The following is a 13682-nucleotide window of genomic DNA, read 5'->3' on the forward strand; positions in this document are numbered from 1 at the left end:
GTGTACCTCTTACCTTGTCCACATGTCATGAGAACTGTTTGGTCCTATCTCACACTGCCCTGTATATTATTATCGTCCTGATCACTAAAGCTACACATTCCTTCTTGTTTTGCTCTTGTACTTGGTGCATTGATCAAACTCAAAATAAACGAGGACACAGACCTTGGCTTGTGACTTTTTCCCACTAGACCGTCTGATCCCCTATTTTGGTGTCTGGATTAATCTTTTCATTTGCTGTCTCAGAGTTTCCTGGCCAAACCCAACTTTAAACAATCTAGTTCGTACATTTCTTGAGGCTGGAAGTCCGAGATCAAGGTGCTGGCAAAGAAAGCTTCATTCTCAGGCCTCCTCTCTTGGCTTATCGGTGGCTCCCATCTCACTGGGCACCCACATGACCTCGTCTTTCTGTGCATGGAGACAGAGAGAGGGAGCTCTCAGGCGTCTCTTCTTACAAAGACATTAATCCCATTGGATGAGGGCCCCACCCTTATCACCTCTTCTCTCCTCAATTCCTGCAAATATAGCTGTACTAGTGATTGGAATTTCAGCATATGAGTCTTCAGGGACACAAACGTTCAGTTCATAATACATACCAGCTGGACCCCTTGACACTATATGAAAAAGTCTATTGCAGAGACTATCACAATGATTATTTGAAACATCTCATCAGATCTTTTTGGCTTTCACATACCTCCCAGTAGCTGTAATTGTCCTTCCAAGAACAGCTCATTGGTACAATTCCTTCAGGATTAGTTATTGATTCACATGTTTCTTTTTCATTTCAGGAGCCATGTAAAGATCTGAACACTGCCTTCCTGGCCCTCTCTGCCCCTATTCAAGAATCAGTAAGTATAACGGAAAGCTGGTTAGCAAATTTTCTCCAGACATTTCATAAAAAAAAATTAATAATAAATAAAATTTTTCATGGAAAGTAATCTGAAAGAAGGCTCCTCCTGCACTGTATAAGAGATTAAGGTGCCATGTCTTTGGAATATTGATGAGAAAAGGATGAAAACATTCACTCTGAGAAGCTGTTTTCTTCCATCCCAAGTTGGTAGCTGGCAGTCTGGTGTCTTCGTTTACATCCCAGACATTAAACCTGGGCTATAAATATACCTAATGGGGTTTTCAATAGTTTTGTTTATCTCCCTGAGGACAGAAGAAATCTGCTGCTTAGAAATGTCAGATCTTAAACCTTGTTTCTGTGAGTTGTTTTTATTTATGTTCCATCTTGTGTTTCTCTGACACACACACAAAAGTCAACTTCAAAGAGCTATTTGTCATATTTGAAATTCTTAAGTAGTTAAGTGTTAGTTTGAAGAACCACCTGGAAAAGTGTAGACAGGCAATACATCCAGCACATGAAATCCAGACTGTGAATGCCTAACATTTTTTACATCACAATTTTGTGTTCCAAACAAACAAACAAACCTGGCATTATATACCATCATAAATATAACATAGTGTTATATTATATAGCATTATAAAATGTTTACTTTACTCATGTTCTATGGTGAAAAGATTTCCTTTGTGTTTAGCAGTATATTATTTTAAAAAACTCCAGAAATTCTGACACAGTAAGCTTATATTTTCATATGCAGAGATTCTGAGTAATGAACAACATGAGTGCTGAATCACAAACAATAGCAAACATGTTTGTTCATATATTAATAAAGCCAATTTAAAAGAAATTTAATCTGATGTCCCCATTTATATTTTTAGGTTGTAACAATTATTAATGGAATTGATTTATTCTCTTTAAAAGAGTTGCTTAACTTGGACCTAGAGTCATAGAATAGCATAGTTGGAAGTACCTCAGAGTAAATCTTTAAATATCTAATTATACAGAAGTATCTTAGAAAAATGAAGTCATGAAGCTAGTCAGTAGAAAATCCTGGGAATGAACCTAGCATTTCTATCTTTTAATACAGTAACCTGCCCTGGACCTTGGTCCGAAATTTCTAATTCTTATTATGCTAATCTATATGTCCTTTTCTCCCATAAGCACTTATTGCTTTCTAACAAATGATAAAATTATTTATTTATTGCTTATTATTGTCATAGTCTCTTTCCCCTTAGGCAATGCAAATACAGTAAGGTAGGAGTTTTTACATGCTTTATTTACAGATATAGTCTAATTGCCTAGTATATATTCAATAAATAGTTACTTAAAAATGGATGAGCTAATAGTACCTAAAAAATATCTAAAATCGTAGGGTTGTAAGACCATTTTTTTGTTTAATTCCATATGCATTTATTTGGTGCCTGCTTGTTCCAAATACCATCCTATACACTGGACTAAAGATCATAAAGAAAACTGAAGTGACTCTTCAGTCACGGTACTTACAATCTATTGAGACAATTGAATATTATACAAGTAAATATAACAATTAGTTAAGTATCTGAAGTTAATAATTAGTGAAAAGAAGACAAATAGCAAGACAACTGGGACTAAGTTCAAAGTGCATGATCCAGTGAAGAGGTGATATTCAACCAAAAGGAGAATGCATATTAGGCTACATGGGGTTCAAGTTATCAAGGTTAATCCTATATTTCTGTATTTAGCTTTCTACACATGTAACGAATATTAAATATGCTATTGAACAAGTGATACAACAAATAGAATTGAAATGGCCAGTGGAGATCAAATGATTGTGAAGAATGTTTCTTCTCTACTTGGTGTCATCTCATGGAGGTTTCTTTCTTATACATGACCTACCTAGAAATTAACTAGGAGATTTACATATCATTCCAACTTCCATTATTTACTTAATGTTTTAAATCACATCATCATATGATTTTCTTTTTTAATTCCCTGTTGTCTCATTAACTTCATTATCATTTAAAAGCACTTATCTTCCCGTTAACATAAGTAGCTTACTGCATACTATTAATAACTATGGCATAGCCAGGCAAATACTTCAGATAGTGCTGCTTTTAATATACTCCTGGGATAACCTTAGTTATTTTTTCATTTAGTTAAGGAGTGAGAGATCTTACTAATTTTTCCTAAAAAATGTCTAACAATTGGAATGTTGAATTCTGAACATTTTTATACTAACAGTCCTACATTTTAAAAATCCTTTTATTTACTCTGAACATTTGAGGAAGATATGACAAACACTATAATGTTTCTGTATACATGCAGAACAGTTTCAGAAGTTAATTTTCTACTCCAAAGCCATGCAGCTGGAATTAAACTCAGATTTCTCAACTGCTCCCCCAAACAAAATTCTTTTAGTTAAACTTTATGTCAGGAGGCAATTTTATAATAAATGGAAAAAAATGCAGTAGTCATGAATATCCCTGTTTGTATAAAATTATGATATATGTATTATGTTGTCTACAAAGAAAAATTAAAGAATAAAACAAAATAAGGAAAGAGCAAGACTGTTTTGGATTACACCTATGTGTATCAGTAAGTTAGAATTAATGTTCTATATTACAAAAAAAAAAAAAAAACAACAACAGAAAAGCAAAAACAACAACAACAAAATACAAAGACAGAATAAAGTTTATGCCTTTGCACTGTCTTTCTAGATTTGATTTCACTGTGATGGAACTTTCTAAAGTTGAGATATCTGTTTGACAGTTATCCAGATTTATTAAATTTCTGAGCTATTCTTTAGATAAAAACTTGAAGAAAGTAAAATATAACATAGTAGAAGATCTATGAATATATAAATAGAGATAAGAATTTTATCTGAATTCATGAAAAGATAATTATAATTGAAATTAAAATCTAACAATAGTTAACCCTCTTTCTAGCAAAATATATTACATTAGAAATAATTTCTCATATGCATTGGCTCAATACCAACACATAAGATGTACCTCTATGGTTTTGATCAAATCTGTAAACAACTCTATGGCTCAGTATATTCAAATAAAACATTGATCCAGGTTATTCCATATATCTTCAAATGATAAAAATCAAATGGCTGTATAAAATAATGTAAGAAAATCTGGAAGGACTTGTTAATGTAATAAGACAAGAAAAAAAAAGGCATATAGATTCAGAAGGAAGAAATTTTATCTGTTTATAGATGACCTGATCATCTATGTAGAAAATTCTAATGAATTGATAAAATCCCTCCTAGAATAAGCAATTAGAGCAAGGTTACAAAATACAAAATTAATATACAAAAGTCATTTGCTTTATTGTATACAACAGTGAACAAGTAGAATTTGAAATTAAAAGCAAAATACCTTTTATATCAGCACCCCCCAAAATGAATACTTGGGTATAAATCTAACAAAATATATAAAATTTCTGGGAGGGAAATTATGAGAGTCTGATGAATGCAATTAAAGAAGAACCACATAAATGGAGAGAAATTCTGTGTTTATAGAAAGGAAGTTTCAATATGTTCAATATGTGATTTCTGCCCAAATTGATCTGTTGGTTCATTTCAATCCTAATCAAAATCATACCAAGTTACTTTGTGGGTGTCAAAAAAATGTTTTTAAATGTTATATGAAGGGCCGAAGACAGAATATCCAACATAATATTAAAGGACAAGACCAAAGTTGGAGGACTGAAGCTACACAATTTCAAGACTTACTATAAAGTTATGGTAATCAAGACAATGTGGTATTGGCAAAAGAATAGACAAATAAATTGATAGAAAAGAATATAAAGCACAGAAATAGATATTAATAAAAATAAATAGACACCCCAAAATAACTTAGGCTGAAGAGCAAAGCCAATACAATGAAGTAAAGATACCTCTTCAACAAATGATGCTGGAACAACTTGACATGTACATGAAAAAAAAAAAAAATTCTGGCTGCAGACCTTAGGTCCTACACAAAAATTAACTGAAAATGGATTATAGGGTCTAAAGGTAAAAGGCAAAACTATAAAACTCCTAGGAAATCACAAAAGATAGGTCCTAAATCCTAAATGGCCTTGGGTACGGAAATGATTTTTTAACTAAAACACCAAAGTACAATCTATAAAAGAAATGATCAATACACTGGGCTTTCTTAAATTAAAGATTTCTACTTTGCAGAAAAATAAGAAGAAAAACCTGAGACTGGGAGAAAATATTTGCAAAAGACACCTCTGATTAAGGATTGTTTTGCAAAACATACAAAGAACACCTAAAATTTAACAATTACAACCCAACTAAATAATGGGCCAAGGTCTTTAACAAATACCTCACCAAACTATATATACAGATGGAAAATAAGCATAAGTAAAGATGCTTATAGGGGTGCCTGGGTGGCTCAGTGGGTTAAGCCTCTGCCTTCAGCTCAGGTTCTGAGATGAGCCTCGCATCAGGCTAACTGCTCAGCATGGGCCTCTTTGCCTGCCTCTCTGCCTCCTTGTGATCTCTCTCTCTGTCAAATAAATAAATAAAATATTGTTTTTAAAAAAGAAAGATCCTTACAACATATGCCAACCAGCAAAAACAAATTAAAACAATGATATATTACTACACATTTATTAGAAAGGCCAAAATTCAGGTCACCGACACCACCAATTACTAGCAAGTGTGTGGAACAAGAATTCTCATTTATTGTGGGTGGGAATGAAAAATGGCATACCCATTTTGGAAGATAGTTTATTTTTACAAAAAGATAGATTTATTACAAAACTATCCATATTCTTACCATACAACCCAGCAATTGTGCTCTTTGGTATTTACCCAAAGGTGCCAAAAACTTTTGTCTACATAAAAACCTGCACATGAACATTTTTAACTGTTTGACATCTCGCTTGCTTCCAAGTTTTGGGAATTATAAATAACTTTGTAGGTGAAATGGATAAATAAAGTGTGGTGCAGTCAGACAATAGAATATTATTCAGCACTAAAAAAAAAGTGAGTTATGGAAAGACCTGGAGAAAACCAACATGCTTATTACTAGGTGAAAGTAGCCAATCTAGAGATCTATATACTATGACTTTAGCTATATGATATTTGAAGCAGGCAAAATTACAGAGAGAGTAAGAAGTCCAGTGGTTGTCCAGAATTGGGGGTTAGGAAGGAGGAGGAATAAATAGATGGAGCACAGAGGAAATTTAGGGCAATGAAACTTCTCTATATGATCATATAATGATGGATACATGTTACTGTACATTTGGTACCAAATACATAGAATGTAAAACAGCAAGAATGAACTATATAATACAAACTATTTTGAGGGATACATCAATGTAGGTTAATCAACTGTAACAAATGTACCACTCTGGTGAGGCACATTGATGATTAGGGAGGCTGTGATTTGAGGGGGAGGGGGCTGCAGAAGTATATAGGAAATCACTGGATCTTGTGCTCAGTTTTTCTGTGAACCTAAAACTGCTCCAAAAATAAAGTCAAGAGTAAAGGAAAAATACTACTGCAAACAATTTTAAGGCTTTATAATCTTTAATCACCCTCATATAATTAGAATCTTAGTATATTCCTAACATCTTAATAAAATGGTCACATTTACTGGACCCCACAAAATTTGTGTAATATTAACTTAATAACTGGACATCAATTGGGCAGGAAATATTGCCATTTTAAATATGTATATGTATTTTATATATCATATATGTATGCATTGGTGAAGTGGATATTTTTATGTTAATTTTTCTTTCAAATTCTTCATGTCTTTTCAAGTATGGAATTTACATGATCTACTGATGAATTTACATGATTAACCCACTATGATATATGTCTCTATTGATGCAATGATTTTATATAGTAATACCACAAATTTTACATATGTGTCCTGTCCTTTCAACAGTCTTTTTCCTCTTTATTTTTGTTTATGGCTTTGGTGCAGCTATATTTATATTTTGTAAGATGCCTACTTTTTATTTTAAAAATTTTCTTAAATCTTTTAGTTTTTATCTGTGTGTCCTTAAATCTGAAGTCAGTCTTCTGTAGGCAGCATATAATTGGGTCTTGATTTTTTGTTTTTGTTTTGTATCCATTAAGTCACTCTGTCTATTGATTGGAGAATCATTTCATTTACATTTAAAATTATCATAATAGGTATTACCAATTTGTTAATTGTTTTGTAATTTATTTTTTTCTTCTTTTGCACTTCCCCTTTGTAATTTGATGATTTCGCATAGTGGTATACTCAGATACCATTCTTTTTTCTTTTGTATATCTACTATAAATTTTGTTTTGTACTTACAATGAAGCTTACATAAAACACCTCATAACAGCCTATTTTAACCTTATAACTTAAAAAAATTATGTTTTTTTTTTATAATTTTGTCTTTGTATCTTTATACTGGATTTATAAGTGATTTATCCATCACCATTACAATATTAGAGTATTCTGAATTTACCTTTACCTATATGTACTTACCTTTACTGGTGAGATTCATACTTTCATATACTTACCTGTTCTAACTAGCATCCTTTTATTTTATCTTGAAGAAGTTCCTTTAGCATTTCTTGTAAGGCTGGTCTAGTGATGATGAGCTCCTTCAGCTTTTGCTTGAAAAACTCTCATATAATTAGAATCATCTCTCCTTCAGTTTTGAAGAACAACTTTGTCAGGTAGGGTATTCTTGATTGACAGTTTTTTATGTTGTTTTTCAAAACTTTGAAGATATCCACTTCTTTCTGGCCTACAAGTCTCTGCAGAAAAATCTGTTGACAATCTTATGGGAGTTTTCTTGCATGTAACAAATTGTTTCTCTTGCTGCTTTTAAATTCTTTCCTTGTCTAACTTTTGACAATTTAATTGTAATGTGTTTCAGTGTGATTCTCTTTAGAATCATCTTATTTGTAACTCTCTGGTCCTTCTGGATCTGGATGTGTATTTCTTTCTTCAGATTAGGAAGCTTTTCAACCACTATTTCTTTGAATAAGCTTTCTGCTCCTTTGTCTCTCTCCTTTCCTTCTGGGATCTCTATAACGTGACTATTGGTCTGTTTGTTGCTGTCATGTCGGCCTCTTAAGCTGTCTTCACTCTTTTCATTTTTTTTTTTTCTTTTTGCTCCTCTGATTGATTGGATGAATTCCACCACCATATCTCCTGATCTTTGTGATTGGTGATCTTTTCTTCTGTTTAATCTAATTGATATGGACAGCCTCTATTGGATTTTTTAGTTCAGTTACTGTATTCTTCAACTCTGCCATGTCTATTTTACAGATTCTTAAATTTTCTTTTTGTTGAAACTCTCACTCTGTTCATTTCTTGTTTTTCTAATCTCAATAAATACATTTGTGACCATTATTTTGAACTCTATATCAGGTAAATCACAAATCTCCATTTTATTAAAATTTTTTTTCTTGGATTTTATTTTATTCCTTCACCTGGAATATATTCCTCTATTTCTTTATGTTCCTTGACTCTCTTTGTCCGTTTCTATGCATTAGACAGTACAGCCTCCTCTGCCAGCCTTGGTGGAGTGGTCGTGCATTGAAGATGAACGTTATCTTTCATCTCATCTGGATCTTTTAGCTGTCTCTCAAACCTTTGTGGTTATTCAAACCTCTTTCTTTGTTCCTGGTTCCCAGTAGCTGATACTGTGTCAACACCCATTCCAATGTGAGTATTTTCTCTTTCTCCCAAAGTATAGAAGTCAATCAGCTAGTTTCTGGATTTCTTTTAGAGGGAGTTTGTCCATGTGTAGCTGGAGATTCTGTGTGTTCATAGAGAGAAATGAGTTCAGGTCCCTCCCAACTCATCATCTTACACTAGAAATTCCATGAAATCCAATCATTTTTTTAAAAGTTGTTGACTACTAATATCTGGTAGGAAGATGAATTTAAATTTATTTTAAATATCTCAGACGAGCCAAAATAGTCATGCTTCTGTATCAATGCTGTTTTAGTTAGTTATGTTTAGTGACAAACAATCCCTAAATCTTCTTGATTTACAACAATAAGGTTTATATTTCGCTTGTACAAATAGTGGTCGAAGTCTTGCTTTGTCTTATTCATACTTGGATCTGAGCTCCAAAAGCAGGCCCTCTTTGGGTCATGCATTAATTGTGGCCAATGGAAAAAAAGAAATGTGTGAATGCATAATGACTGTTAAAAACATCCATGAGAAAACCACATGCTGTTTTCCTCAAAATCAATGACTAAACAAATTATATGAGCAAATTTTACATCAACAGGGTGGAGAAGTATAACCTAATAATAGAAGGAAGAGGTAAATATTTGAGCAATTTTACTATTACTGCCTCCTTTCTATATAGAGAAGTCACAGAGAAAAAGTATATATATATATATATATATATATATATATATATATATATTTTTTTTTTTTTTGTCGCTACTTCAATGTGGTAAAATGCCAGCAAAAATCAGTGTCTGTCCAATAATTTAAAATACAAATAACAGTGAAAGAAAAAATAGAGCTTAATCCAGATACATTGCTTTCTGAAATAAAACAAAACAAAACACAAAAAATTAAGTAAACTTCATACTAGTATTCTCATATTGATATGGTATTAAATGGGTATCCTTTGAATAATTAAAATCTAAAAATGAATAACATAGAAGCTAAAACATCCATAAGAATTTACTGGTATTGAAATGTTATATTTGGTATTTAATTGCATTTTTTCATGTGTTCCCCCTTTTTATTCTCCTGATATATGATGAAATACCCTTTTACAGTAACTTTGACAATTGTGTTTCTCAGGTTTCTTATTTTGACAATTGCGATTTTGATTTATGATTTTCATAATTTTTTTTTTTTTTTTTTTTTTTACTGTGCTGTGGAACTTTACTATGATTATTTTTTTTTTTAACTTTTTATTTTTTATAAACATATATTTTTATCCCCAGGGGTACAGGTCTGTGAATCACCAGGTTTACACACTTCACAGCACTCACCAAAGCACATACCCTCCCCAATGTCCATAATCCCACCCCCTTCTCCCAAACCCCCTCCCCCCAGCAACCCTCAGTTTGTTTTGTGAGATTAAGAGTCACTTATGGTTTGTCTCCCTCCCAATCCCATCTTGTTTCATAATTTTGACAATTGTGTTTCTCAGGTTTCTCAACCCAATCATTTTGGAGCAAAACCTAGACTAAGGTCATGCAACAAACACTGACATTAGGAAGAAAAAAATGTGTATTAAATGCTCTCAAGCCATTAAGAGTTATGGAGTCTTACCTAAACAATTAAGTCAAAACTAGTTGTCAGTTATCATACAGTTTATACTGTTATATTGCTTTATTTGATTATTAAATAATTCTTCTTATTATAGAAAGTCAAATGGACTATTAAGATTGTAGAAATAGTAGCCCCTTCAAGACTGTTGTGAAATTATTTTTGTTTGTCTAGGCATGGCCTTGATGTCAAACTCCACCATGATTGCAGTTTTATATCAATCCTATTTTTATTTATACAGCATAACTCCTATACCTGAATGCACTCTCATCTCTTAAATGTCAATCAGAGTTTAAGGAAGTATTCATTCAGTTCTACCAAAAGCAGTATTGAACGTGAGAACCTCATCTTACATATTTGGATCCCAAGATCATCAATCCTGTCCAACTTCTCTTTCAACACATCAAGTATTAAAACAAAGGATTAAATTAGAGGACATGATAAAAGTCATTAAATCTATCCCTGAAGCAAAACTTACATTGTGACAGGCTTATTTTGAAAAGTTCCTCTAATATTCATTTAAACTATTTCAAGGAATTTCTCTTTCTCTCTCATCTTTAATTTTTATTATCCAATTACTCTACAAATGAAGTTGCTAAAATCCCTATTAATACATAATAAATCATTAATATTTATATTTTCAAATAAGACATTGACTTAAATTCTCATAACAGAAAAAAAGCAAATTAATAGTATTTGTCGTTCATTAATAAACTACTAAAAGTTTTCAGTTACTTGTTTAGGAGCAGAGAGTATATTCAAAATTATATATGATATAGTTATATATTATAATGTTACAAAAGGTACTGGCATAATATAACAAATCTGTACATGACATATATGACATACATGTATGACATACATGACATAGAGGGCATACTATAAGTAGAAAATTTACAGATTGAAAATCTAATAATTCTAAATATTATGTAAGTAAGTTACCAGATATTTAAAGATTAAAAATATTGAGGAATTTATTTATATTTTGGTATTTGTGTCCCTACTTGTTACTTCTTAGAGTCTAACTATTATTCTCACACAAATACTACTTAGAATCCATCATGTGGTTTGGAGGGACATAGTACAACACATCTGGCAGTGAATTTTTTTTTTTTTAAAGATTGTATTTATTTATTTGACAGAGAGAGATCACAAGTAGGCAGAGACAGAGAGAGAGAGGGAAGCAGGCTCCCTGCTGAGCAGAGATCCTGATGCAGAACTTGATCCCAGGACCCTGAGATCATGACCTGAGCCGAAAGCAGCAGCTTAACCCACTGAGCCACACAGGCACCCCTGGCAGTGAACTTCTTAGTTAAGATTCTTAGCCTTGTAACACTCCACTGCCCAGATATTCTGATTTTTAATTGTTAAGTACTACAAAGTATCAAAACTAATGATCAAAATTTCTCACTACTATTTAGTCTAAACTTTAAAAATTAAAATTGAAAAAAGCTTATGTTGTAATTTCATGTCAAATGAGTTTTGGGGTTCGAGATGAAAAGTAACACATTTCATATTATAATATTCTCATATTAATTCTATGATGTTATTTTTCAGTCCCACGCCTTACTAAATATAACATGACACAAAAGAGATCACTTGAATAAGGCCCTTTTTATAATAATTTAATACCAAGACTATTTTCCTATTTCAGTCACTAAAAAACATCTTTTCAAAGTTGTGAACTATTGCATTATTGAGATAGCACAGAGAGCCTATAAAATGTAACACTAATAGGTGATTATTAAACAGAATAAATATATACCTGTTCCCTGGCCTGCGTGGGAAGAATATGTTTATCAACCTATCGATATTTTGGTTGGCTTTATGACTTGCTTTGAGTGAATAAAGTGTGAGTGACCATGGCATATCTCTAGTGTGGGCTGTTACTCAGTATTGCTAAGCTCTTGGCCAGTCTCACCTGCAGCAAGACGAGGACACTCCAGGAAGCAGCTGCCCTTCTGCCTGGGTAGGTAGATGAGGATATATGAGCAGACCTGAACCAAACCTATAGCCTGGAGCAGAGATTTTGCAGCTGATCCACAGGTGCAGGGATGAGAATTTAATGTGTGTTGTTATAAGCTAGTGAGATTTTGGCATTATTATTTAAGCAAAGCTTGATAAACGATCCTCCCATGACAAAGACAACAACAAAATGAAACAAAATAGAATGAATACAAAATCCTTGTATTTATCTCTTTATTGTCACTGAATGCTGATTATAATATAAAATTGTATTTAAAATTGTTATGACCTAAAAATTTATAATAAAGCAATGTGAAAACTAAAATGAGTTATTCAATTTAAAATATATAATTTAGCTGTTTTTTTCTCAGATTATTTGCATGATGAGACTATGTTTTATTTATTTAAAACATAGCTGTAAAGAACACTGAATTCATTTATTTAATGTTCATTCAATAAATATTTATCAACTGACTACTATAGTTCTGTTTCTGATGGCTTCAAACAAGGAGAGAGACCTATAATCTGTAAATTTAAGGGTTGCTGTTTTCCTTTCCAAGAACCACATTTCTATCCATGTTCTCATTATTATTAGTTATTTGAAGATTAGTAGATAGACCTGACAGACATTTAAATGAGGTTAGGGAGTACTTTTGTTATAGTCAATACTGAATTATGTTATAAGAGCAGTTGCATTATTAATAATGAAGATAATAAGCACTGTGTGCTTACTCGAATTATTTTATTTAGTATTTAGAATTTATTGTAGACAGGGACTATTACTATGTGCATTTTTTAAAGTAAGAAGTTGAAGTTAAGTTATTTAGTTTTCCCAAATACAACATGTAGGATTGTGATTAAGTTGCAGTTTAACAAATTTCCTTTGGCTTTCTAATTGTTCTGATTACTCACTGAGCAATTATTTTCACCTGACCTGGTAGCAGGAAGTGAGCAGTCCTGAGCACTGAGCACAGTCCTAAGTGTCTTGATGAATAACCAACCATGACTTTCAGTAACTTTCACAAGATCCCTTTACCTGCAAAAATATATCCTCATCTCTACATGGTAATACAGGAACCTCAAAATTCAAATTTAACCTTTACATTTCAAAAGCCATGGCTACAAGTTGAGTGATTTATCCTCTCCCAAAAATCTGTGGTTTTTGAACTCATTCAGTTTTATGTCCCTCTTATATAAACTGAGTAAATACTAACATCATTAACTTAATTGTCAAAAAGTGTTTATAAACTTCTGCAGCTCTATGAAGCTTAGAAAGAATCATATTTTACTTTCTTCTTTTATGAAAGCAAAGTACAAGTCTTACGTCTTTATATAGTGCTATTTTTTAACAAGTCTATTCCAGAGTTGTGTTTTTCTTTTTAACTTGTGCATTGAGTTCAGGGAAGTGAAATGCTATTTATATACTTCGAGGTTGTGCTTTGGCTAGATTTAGCTACATTAATTCCAGTCCCATTATGAAACATTCCTTTGAAAAATTTGGAGTTAAACAGGATAATAATGGAAACCTGGTTCAACCTACAACCCACAGCAGCACAACTTCATCTAATTAGTTGTCATTAAGCTTCAGCTTCTGGTGACTTGTATTTTCAGGGAGTTCTGATATTTAGCTCTTC

At 32.2% G+C, this 13682-nt stretch overlaps 1 long non-coding RNA gene across 1 annotated transcript in view; it reads left to right on the forward strand.

Annotated features, from left to right (window-relative positions):
• Window positions 1-13682, forward strand: part of LOC309863504 — a 111479-nt gene that overhangs the window by 55241 nt on the left and 42556 nt on the right. Inside the window, exon 2 of the long non-coding RNA XR_014311087.1 lies at window positions 786-845. This is a non-coding gene — a long non-coding RNA (uncharacterized lncRNA). The remainder of the gene's footprint in view (window positions 1-785; window positions 846-13682) is intronic.

Source organism: Mustela nivalis (genome assembly GCF_964662115.1).
Source record: "Mustela nivalis genome assembly, chromosome: 4".
NCBI classification, from domain to species: domain Eukaryota; kingdom Metazoa; phylum Chordata; class Mammalia; order Carnivora; family Mustelidae; genus Mustela; species Mustela nivalis.